Below are 10,972 nucleotides of genomic sequence, written 5' to 3'. Positions count from 1 at the left end.
TTACCTCTAAAGAACCTGGCATTGTACCATATTTTCTTTATGTTTTTTTGACTTATTTGGAATATAGCACAATGTTACTGATATTTTGGAAATATTTGTAAGTATTTTTATACTATTGCCCATGTTTTCTGGCAGATTATTATTATTTTCCTTTAAATGAGCTATTTCAAAAGATTTGCTGCATTCCCATGATTTAAGAATATTCATGAACAGTTTTTTTTTTTTCCTAATGGACTATATCCCCAATGTAATAATGAAATTCAGTAAGGAAAGAATAGGGTTTATTTAATGGAAATTAATTTTATGGCTTAAAAAGAAAACAGAAATGCATTTATTTCATTAAACAAGAGACAAGTGAACTTGGAAAAGCTTTTCCCCGTGTGATATGAATACCAAGCAGACTGAAATGATGAAGCAGCATTTAGTTAACTGTGCTACTTTTTCTCTTTTATATTCTTTCTGCCTTTAATTCAGGTAACAGTAGGGAGCTGGAAGTTGACCATTTTCATACGCATTCCCCTTGCACAGCTCTTCCAACTGCCCTCAAGGAGTTCTACTGCCATCTTGTGCATTTTATAAAGGGATTCACCAGTTTTAGTCAGAGGAGCTGGTATATATTTAGTTCAACGTGTAGGATGGAGGGAAATGGAGGGCGGGGGTGGCAGAAAGCTAAAACTTTCTGAAACAGTTTTTTTTTCTTTCTTTTTTTATTGTTATGTTAATCCCCATACATTACATCATTAGTTTTAGATATAGTGTTCCATGATTCATTGTTTGTACATAACACCCGCTAGATATTGCAGGGGAAGTTGCTGGAAATCAGGTAACAGGGACAGTGAAGCTCAAAGACATTCTTTACTTTTGGTAAGATTGTCATTATGATGGTGAAGAGCTCAGCTGAGAGCAAAGGAGAATAGATTTGAATTGCAATTACACATTGGCTGAGTCCATTTCTCTGGAGACAGTATGATACATCCTTTTTAGGGCCACCCCACTCTTTAGCAAAATTATTACATTTGTCAGCCAGAAAGGCCCACCCCTCAGGCCTTCTTTCTTTCCCCAGGCCTCCATGCCCCATCTCAACACCTGCTCCAACAGCCCATCCCCCGCAAGTCCCATGCACTCAAGGCTCATTCCTTGCTAGAAGTTGGTGTCCCAATAGTCCCTACTGAACATGTTTTAAAAAGTTAGCTATCGCCACCATCCCCATGGTCTTTTGCCTTTTTATAGGAGGCACCTGAATACTCTATAAAGACTCAGTGGAATTTCAGATTGAAAGATTGATGGGGGAGGTTGGGGCATGCAGCCTTCCATTTCTTAAATTTTTCCACATAGGCATTTAAAAATATGCTGTCATTCACAGAGCTGCTCAGTTAAGAAACCTGGGAGTCATCTTTGACATTTTCTTCTTCCTCATGCTTCCACGACTTAGCCAACACGATATACCCACCCCCACAATGCACACACACAACTGCATACATGTAGACCCAGTTGATCTCTCAGTATTGTGAAATCTTGCTCCTGAACGTCCATCAGAGTCATCCACTTGTCTCCATTACCACTGACATCACACCAGCATAAATTACCATCACCGTTCACCCAGCTAACTTCTCTCTCCACATGCAATATTCATCTTGCAGCTGGAATAATCTTTTCTTAAAAAAAAATTTTTTTTTAAGATTTTATTTATTTATTTGACAGAGAGAGACACAGTGAAAGCAGGAACACAAGCAGGGGGAGTGGGAGAGGGAGAAGCAGGCTTCCCATGGAGCAGGGAGCCCGATGCGGGGCTTGATCCCAGCACCCTGGGATCATGACCCGAGCCGAAGGCAGACGCTTAACGACTGAGCCACCCGGGCGCCCCCCCAAAAATTTTTTTTTATCATGTTGTATGTGATCATGACGCACATGATACTCTTGAATAATTTTCTATTGATTTTAAAATAAATTCTGGACATTTTTACATGACTGAAAGGCCCCCACATGATCCAGCCACTGCCCAGCTGCACAAACTGATCTCTTGCCAATCTCTTCCTTCCATTCCTACAGCAAGGACATCAGTCTCCAGTGAGTTTCTCCAAACCACCAAACTTGTATCACCTCAGGGCCTTTGAAAATGGTCTTCCCTATGCCCATTCTTCATTCTCCTGGCACCTTGCACTTCTTTACTGTTGCACTACTCACAAATCATTTGTACAATTTATTACTTAATAGCTATCTCTAAGCCCAAATTTTAAATTCTATGAAGGCAGGTACCAGGTCTGTTTCATTCACTTCTATCCCAGGCCAAAAGAGGCAGTTAATAAAAATGTGTTGAATGAATTAACATATTAATTATTACCTCCTATGATTTTTGGTTGTCTTAAATATGTTCCCTTCTTGGCAGTAAGCTCCTCAAAGACAAACAGTCATCAAATTTTTCATGAGACCTTATGTTGGAGATGGTTGCAGAGACAACCCAGACATGATATAACAACCTAATGGAGGTGGAGCTTAGAGACAAATAAGTATAATACAGCATTAAAAATGTCATAATGCACAACATGGGCATATATCTCTGGAAACATGGATGGAGGTTAAGTCAGTTTGGCTGAATTTGGGTAGACCTGTCAGAGAAGATGAAACATGTTCCGTCAAACCAGCTTGCATCTGATGTCTTTCCAAAAGAGGGTTCTGAGTTCCAGCTGAAGGTTTACTCTAAATGAGAGTAAATCAAAATTTTCCCTCAATGAAGACCGTTCTCTTGAATTGTCTTCAAGTGGAGACTACAGTTCTTCCCACATAACTTCCTGTATTTCTGGCCTGAGAGAATGCAAGGCTGACATGCTTTTAACTCTATGCTAACACTTTTAAAGAAATCCTCAATCGTTCTCCTTTGAAAGTCAAGCCACGTGCCTTTACAGCATCTTTTACTGGTCCTTGGCATGCTTTTACCCAAGAATATTAACTGTCAGATTTCTCTGCTTTTGGCGACTATTTCCTAAATCAAAACGTAAAATGTAGATACAACCAGTTAATCCTCCCTTCAGAAATCTTGTCCCACACTAACTCTCTGTTGTTGCTTAGAATTAAGTTTCAGGAAACCAATCCCTTACTGTTTCCTCAATTTTTGGAGAATTGAAAAAGTTAGCAAAGGAAGTCAAGTTATTTATGTTTTAAGAAGAGAAATGTTCAGTACTACATGTGAATTCTCAGTTGTCTGAATAAGATACAAGGAAAATTACTGAATTGCTACTTATGGAAATAAAATGGAAGAAGGGAACATATTTATATAAAGTTTTTCTGTCTAACATAGTAAGTTATTAGCTGTCTAGAAGCAGGTAAGGATCAGGAGCAAATTATAGAATTTTGATGCTCTGCTCATGTAATGATTTTAAGTAAACAGAAAATAATACAAAGCTTTAATTTGAGTATCTTAAGTAAATAACTGTTTTCATATTGAAGATTCACCATTCTTTTGTATGGTTTGGTTCTTGCTTCGAAGTTTCCTGTTACTATTAGTACAATTTATGACAGAGAGTATAGAATATCCTGTGCTGATCACATTAATGTTTTGTCTGTGTCTGTGTTGGAGAACTTTATTTCTGTGCCTAAGAACCTAAGGGTAGGATTCATCATTCCTGCTCTGATAGTGAAGTGCACTCCCTTTCAACGGATACGTGTCTTTTGCGCTATTGAATGGATCTCAGAGGAAAAATTGGGGAAGGCTGGAGTCCTCTGGGACTGAGAGAACAACTCAGCAGGAAGATTGGATCGAGTGTCCCCGGCAGGGATTCTAGGCCCTACTCCAGCCCAGGTGGCCACAGGATATGAGCAAATCCCTTGAGAAACAGATGCTGGCTCCAGAGGGACATGATGGTCCCAGGCTCCTAGCTTCAAACTGCCAGGCAATGCTTTGAGAGTTAGGCAAGAAAATACTTGGGGATTCAAGCAAGAGCGAGAACCAAGGGCTAAAGTGAAGGAACACTTGAATGATTTAAGAAGCTGTTCAGTTGTCATAAAAAAAAAAAAAAAGTAATTTTATTTCTTCCAAACTTCCCGATTATTGTGGAGATTTTTCTGCTGAGTTTTACTTTAGAAAGGCATTATACACATCAAAACTGACATAGCCGTAAGGAATTGTAGAAATTTTAGTATCTGTTGATGTGGATGAGAAACTAAAATCTCCATATTTAAAACTGTCAGATGACTTTTAAATGGATAACATTAAATTACTGTCAGAATTGTTCAATATTTTCTCATCTCTATACGATTGTTTCTTGGTAGAGGAAAGGTACAACCTAGTTTCTTAGGCTAAATGGCAGTTTTTCTACTTTGTCCCCAAGCTTGCTACCAAACCCATCCCAAATGCAAGGGTATGAAATGAAATTATTTCTTTTTTCTTTTTTTTTTTTAAGATTTTATTTATTTATTTGACAGAGAGAGACACAGCGAGAGAGGGAACACAAGCAGGGGGAGTGGGAGAGGGAGAAGCAGGCTCCCCGCAGAGCAAGGAGCCCGATGCGGGACTCGATCCCAGGACCCTGGGATCATGACCCGAGCCGAAGGTAGTCGCTTAACCAACTGAGCCACCCAGGTGCCCGAAATGAAATCATTTCTTAAGAGTGTGTGTGTGTGTGTGTGTGTCAGAGAGAGAAAGAGAAAGGGAGAAAAAGAAGCAGAAGGGTAAGAAGATATCTCTGAAAGGTATATTTAAAATTAAGATGATTTCCCCAAAACCGTGAGTTTTGGTTTTTTTTAATGACACATATAAGGAGGACATTTGGAATGAGAAGCTCAAAACATAATCTTTTGTTCAAAGACTTTCAAGTTGCATTTTTTTGCATGCATTTATTACATAACAACTGGGAATCCAAATGTCAGGATTGATTTTTTCCTCTTTCCATCCAACAGCATGAGAAAAAGTAAAAATACATTATCCTATATTAGCCCTCTTAAGCCAAATACATAAAAAAGAAAGAAGATAATGGGTACATTATGATGGAGCCATACCAATTTCTACTTGGAATGGAGCATTCAGTGAAAGGGATGCAGAACTTGAATAGCCGAGTATCATTTCTCAAAGAACTGTTACACAAGCCAGTTACTACTTCCATATAGTCTCTTACAGTTTTTGTTACTCTTCTCTTCTCCAACAGATAGGTCTAAATACTTCTTGATTGAGGGCTTGCTAGAAGTAATAAATACCCAAGGTTAATTAGCAGGGACTAATTTTTCTAAGCAGTTCTAACTATACCCAGCTAGTGAGAAGGTGGAGGAGGATGGTAATTCTTACAAGAGGGACAGAGGTAGGAAGAAAGACAGGGTGGGAGGAAGGAAGAAAGAAAAATATTTTCATCTAATTTGGGGAAATAAACCAGGGTAGTTCCTAGGCTCTTAGATTCAGAAAGGAGGATGGAAATAAGGGAAGTGAGCTTATTGAATATCTATCATGTGCCAGATACTCTTGATAGGTTGTTGGAATTTTTAAATTTGATCTGTAGGCCTGTCTACCTTCTTCCTGATATAAGGGTACCTTTAAAAAGTAGATATCAGAGAGAATAAGAAGAAAATGTTTCTTTCATAGCAGAACCTACAGAAGTCTTACCACTTGGCAAGACCAAATCCTCAGTCATGTACAATTTCTTAGATTTTGACACCAAAGTAAACTTTAAATGAGTAATAAAATATTAATCAACTAATTATATTATCAGCCTTTGAAGTTAAATAATATTAAGTACAGCACATACCTTTTTCTTAGGCATTTAATTCTTAAAAGCTGATCTTTGTAACTTTTTTAAAAAGATTTTTTGACATTTATTTATTTGACAGAGAGAGAGCGCACGTGCATAAGCAGGGGGCACAGCAGAGGGAGAGGGAGAGGGAGAATCAGGCTCCCCACTGAGCAGGGCTCCTCAATCCCAGGACCTTGGGATCATGACCGGAGCCCAAGGCAGACGCTTAACTGACTGAGCCACCCAGGCACCCCTGCTTGTAACTTTTAAAGTCTAATTATTTTAATAATTTTTTGAAAAATATAAAAAGTAGAAAAGAGGGGTGCCTGGGTGGCTTAGCCAGGTGAACATCTGCCTCCGGCTCAGATCAGGGTCCCAGGGTCCTGGGATGGAGCCCCAAATCGTGCTCCCTGCTTGGCGGGAAGCCTGCTTCTCCCTCCCCTCTCCCTCTGCCTGCCGCTCTGCCTACTTGTGCTCTCTCTCTGTCAAATAAATAAATAAAATCTTTAAAAAAAAAAGTAGAAAAGAGTTTCTACTTTAATCAACGTACCTAATACAATGACAATCTCCCATGGTCCTGAGATCATGACGTGAGCCGAAACCAAGAGTCTGGTCAACGACCCAGCTACCCAGGTGCCCCCAGAGACAAAGATTCTAAGACATGAGCTGAGCTGGGCTGAGCTGGGCTGGCTTATTGCCCTACCCAATGTTAACCTCTCCCTGATGCTTAAAATTTAATGGCCTTTAATTCTACATTTAAAGAACAGGGCTTAGAATGTATTTCCTTTGGGAAAGGGAATCCATTGACTTAATTTCACAGAGAAATATGAGCCTGATACCAGATCACAGATCTCAAAGAGGGCAAATGCCCTGAATTCTTAACATGCCTGTGATGGGCTGCACCCACTGGGGAGAACTGGGAGGTTTTACCCCACAGGGGATAAAGCAGTGCTGACGAGAAGCTTCAAAGGCAAACAGGCATCTCTTAGAGTTTTGCACCTGGTTTGCTCTTTACCAACCATAACCCAGGTCACCCCTTGGTGCCTATGAAGCCTAGCTTATTTTGTAAATCTTACAGATGTGTTTATGAACATCAGATGCTGCTAGTGTGGGACCGATCTAAAAAAGAGAAGACTTCTTGTTTTTGTTTTGAGCTTTAATTTCTGGAATTTGCAAGAGGCCCTTTCGCTTCATTCGGTAGCACAGGCTCTGGTCACTAGAGGGGGCTGCTGCATCAGTTGTCTGACAAATTGACAGCAGGCCCCTCGTTCTTGTCACAGCGACTATATCGAATATCGTTTTATACCGATTCCCTCGGAAGCATAAATTGATCATTAATCCAATCATCTCTTGCATGACTTGCAAAGTGGACTGCCCTGGCCTCAGAGTCGTACGGATGGAAACACCCCTGTTCGCCAGGATGAGTTCTCAGGGACCTGGTTTCTCTCTGTAGCCTAGCGGATGATTGTCTCCTTGGCAACCAAGACTGTTTCCCTGCTTAGAGGGGGGGATAAACTGACAGAGGCCTCACGGGTAATTCCATCAGCAAACAGGTCAAAAGTATAACCCTGCATGCCCCCAAAATACTCCTTTCCCAAAACCTCACCAGGTGCTAGATTACATAGAGTAGGAACCAGCGCACGAGATTGCCATTTGGAATGGGATCACAGGGCTGCTCTGCGCTCCAGCTAAGACCCAGGTCCCGAGTATGTCAAAGCAGGAAGAAATTCACGAAACTAGGATCCCCAAAGAGTAAGGAAGGACAAGATTGAATAAAATTTCTTTGGAAAAGTGAAAATCTTTCAGTTGGCTTCTGTGAGCGATTCTAACAATCCTTCCATGGTCCATCCACAAACTTAGAAGAATGAGCCAATATTATGGCAGAGAGGGCAAGAGACTTTAAAACATTTGTGGAAAATACAAGAGGAAAAGTCTCTACCTCTCCTGGACGTCTTAAGACTTACGAATCTTACATAAATATCAATTTATGAATCATTCCCTTGTTTCAAATTCATGTCTTATTCATTCATTCAAGAAAATTAAGTGCGTTTTATGTGCCAGGTTCTAGGGACTAGGAAGTGTGTATGGAACACTGGTTGAATATAGAATCTTTGTTGTTTTTTTTCTTTATGCTTTTTTAAATTTAACTTTTTATTTTGAGATAATTACAGATTCACATTCAGTTGTAAGAAATAAACAAATCTGGGTGGCTCAGTCAGTTAAGCGTCCAACTCCGGGTATCGGCTCAGGTCACGATCTCAGGGTCGTGAGATCCAGGCCCTCATTGCGCTCTGTGCTGGGCATGGAGCCTGCTTAAGATTCTCTTTCTCCCTCTGCCCCTCTCCCCCCTGCTCTCTCTTTCTTTCTCTCTCTCAAAAAAAAGAAAGAAAGAAAGAAAGGAAAACAAATTTAATTTTGCCACTTTAAGGTATCTTATTTTCTTCTGGTTTAGAACTTAGTCTTTGGGGGTAATTACTCAGAATTTAAATGTAGTTGATTTGTTGTTTGCTTGATTTGTTCAGTTCCCCACCCCTTCTATTAATGGAATTGAGGCTGTGAGCAATTTGGTTTCTCTATAGACAGGTAAAGAATAATTACACGCGTATACATAGGAGGTTTAGAGGAGAAATCACTACCTGACTTAAACTTGGGGTCCTGGAATGGACTTTGAAGGGTATCTGGTCCAATTCACATTGTATTGAGAGGCCTCAGTGAGCATGGGAGGACCTTCCCTTAGCTCTTTTCTCTCACTGAGAACTCCCTTTGTTGGTGACTTTCCGTTTTCTGCTGTGCTAGCGGACCATGACTGGCTGTAGCATCTCTGACAAAACACGCTGGATTCCGTTTTCAAGTCCCAGGGTCGCGTTTAAAGAGCTAAAAATAAAATGATGTTGTAGCATCTGATGTTTTCAGATGGTCACTTACACTGCTCTCCTCCTTTCTGAAAATAACAGAGATAAGTAGATTTTAAAGTCCTGTTCTTTGAACAGCCCAGTTCAGAGAATAAAGAGGCGCACCTAACTTCAGAGAATTCAACTGTCCAGACTCAGCCCATACTCCTTCCATTCAGAATGACAGACAGACAGACAGACGGAGACGGAGTTTGACTCTCTCCTCTTGCCTCATCGTCAGGAATAGTCAGGACACCAGATGAGTAACTACCTTCTCTTTATCTTCAAGAGATTCTCATCAGAGATCCTTTTCCCCCATTTCATGGGCTGCTAAAAAGTATAGAACCAAATGTGTGTGACCCACCTCACCTGAGTGTGTCTACCGATTAGCCCGAACGAGCGCTTGTGTGTGTTACACAAGTCGGGTGCGTCTTAAGTGTGAGCTCACACTTGGTTTCCTTTTCTCTATCCATATTCCTCGAGCTTGACTTCTACACCTCTTTTTAAGTTTTATTTTACATAATCCAGTATTTTTGTTACTCAGCTTACACAGAAGACCAGGATATTACTCAACTTGTTTGTTCTCAGCTGCTTCAGCCAAACATTTATTTACCTGTCTTCAAATTATTTACCCAAATTGTATCTTCAAAGCAAAATGAAGTATAAGGAAAACAAGTAAGGGGAAACAATCCTGCTCTTGAGGACTAAAAACACCTTTCATATAATAACTAGTAAATTTTGGAAACTGTGACTGCAGGTGACAACATTAAGTGCATGTTTCAGTGAGGCATTTTTACTCCGTCCATGTGGATAGAACTTCAGTTTAAAGTTGTAACAAAACTTGAGTGAAACAAGAGTAAGGTTTAATCTCTTTAAGATCAGGAAGTATGTCTTCTTTTAACATGTATTTCTGCTTTCTTCTCATGTATACTTACCCAGGTAAAACAATCACAGTAACTATTTCTAAAGTGAAATTAATGTGTTATGTATCCTACAACAACAAGAACCTTAAGAACCTAAGTAATACTCACTTGACATATGAATAGTTGCTTGAAAACTTATAGCGACTCAAAAGCAAATTCAAGGTCAGAGTTGGGAAACCCCTTTTGCTCTTGGTAAACCCCTTTTGCTCTTGGTAAACTGTAAAATAAATAGGACTCCTCCCTTTGGGTCATATACACAATTTCAAGGCTCACTCGGACATATTTGTATTAAGATAAATAAGATAATCTGGACTCTAAGTCAGAGTACCCAGCAACTCCTCTCTGTCATAATTCTTCACTTTAAAATGACAAGTTCTAGTTCATTGTAGATTCCAAGTGATTTGTTCTTTATCTCTTTTTAAAAATCCCTATATTACTTAGCTTTTTTCCTCCAGGAAGTGAATGGGTATTTCTTGGTGAGAGAGGTCCTGAGGAAGATTGCAAGCATTATACTATGCTTTGTGGAGAGGGTTCAGAATAGCTTATAATATATTATCATAAAAACAGATTGTCATCAATAGCATAATTGCTGCATGAATAATCTTGGAACAAGTGAGACCTTTCAAGCTTTTTTATTGTAGGCCATCATTATGCTCACCACACAAAACAAATGCCTTCTGGGAATTTTTCTCTAGTTCATATTTCTCCGTTTTCAACATAAGATATCTAAAGGACAAAAGAAGCTGGCTGTTCTGGCTATAGGGATAACACTGTAGGTAGCCACCGGCGATTTATGCAGTACATGAATGAAAAAAGTTGCACATATGATGAAATATTGGCGAGTTGTCCTCACTACCGTCATAATATTTGGCACTGAAATTTAATAACTCCTTCTGCATATAGATGCCAAAGAGCATTTTAACATTAATTAAAACCCCCAGTGATATCGGATGAAAGGGATACTGTTAATGCAATTTTACATATAAGAAACAGAGTCATAGAGATTAAGAAAGTGACCTGGACAGATTTTTTAGATTATTCATAATGCCACAATATATCACTGATAAAAATGGAAATAGGCACAGCCTCCCACAACCACCACGGGACTCCGCGGGGGCCTCATAATGGAATAGAAGCCTGGTAATTAGGCTTTCTGGTTTCTACAGATGTTCTCACTCACTCTTCTGCCCTGCATTCCCTCAGCACTAATGAATTCAGGATTAATTTGCAATAGATGATTAAAAAGTAAAAAGCTTTCTTCGACTCCTTTAGGGCAGAAACCAGTTCTTTCATTTTCCCTGGATTTCTCTGGATTTCCCCAGCTCAGCTTCACGACATGTGCGCGTTAAGAAGGCTTCCTTACTTCAAGCGTCCTCCTGGCCTTTGCGATGCTGATGGACACTGCAGAGCTCCAAGAAGGAAATACTAGTGGCAGATGTATGTG

Source organism: Mirounga angustirostris, unplaced genomic scaffold (genome assembly GCF_029215605.1).
Source record: "Mirounga angustirostris isolate CCGP_5_RB_7025 unplaced genomic scaffold, mMirAng1.0.hap1 SCAF_13, whole genome shotgun sequence".
Classification (NCBI taxonomy): domain Eukaryota; kingdom Metazoa; phylum Chordata; class Mammalia; order Carnivora; family Phocidae; genus Mirounga; species Mirounga angustirostris.
This window is presented reverse-complemented; position numbering follows the sequence as displayed.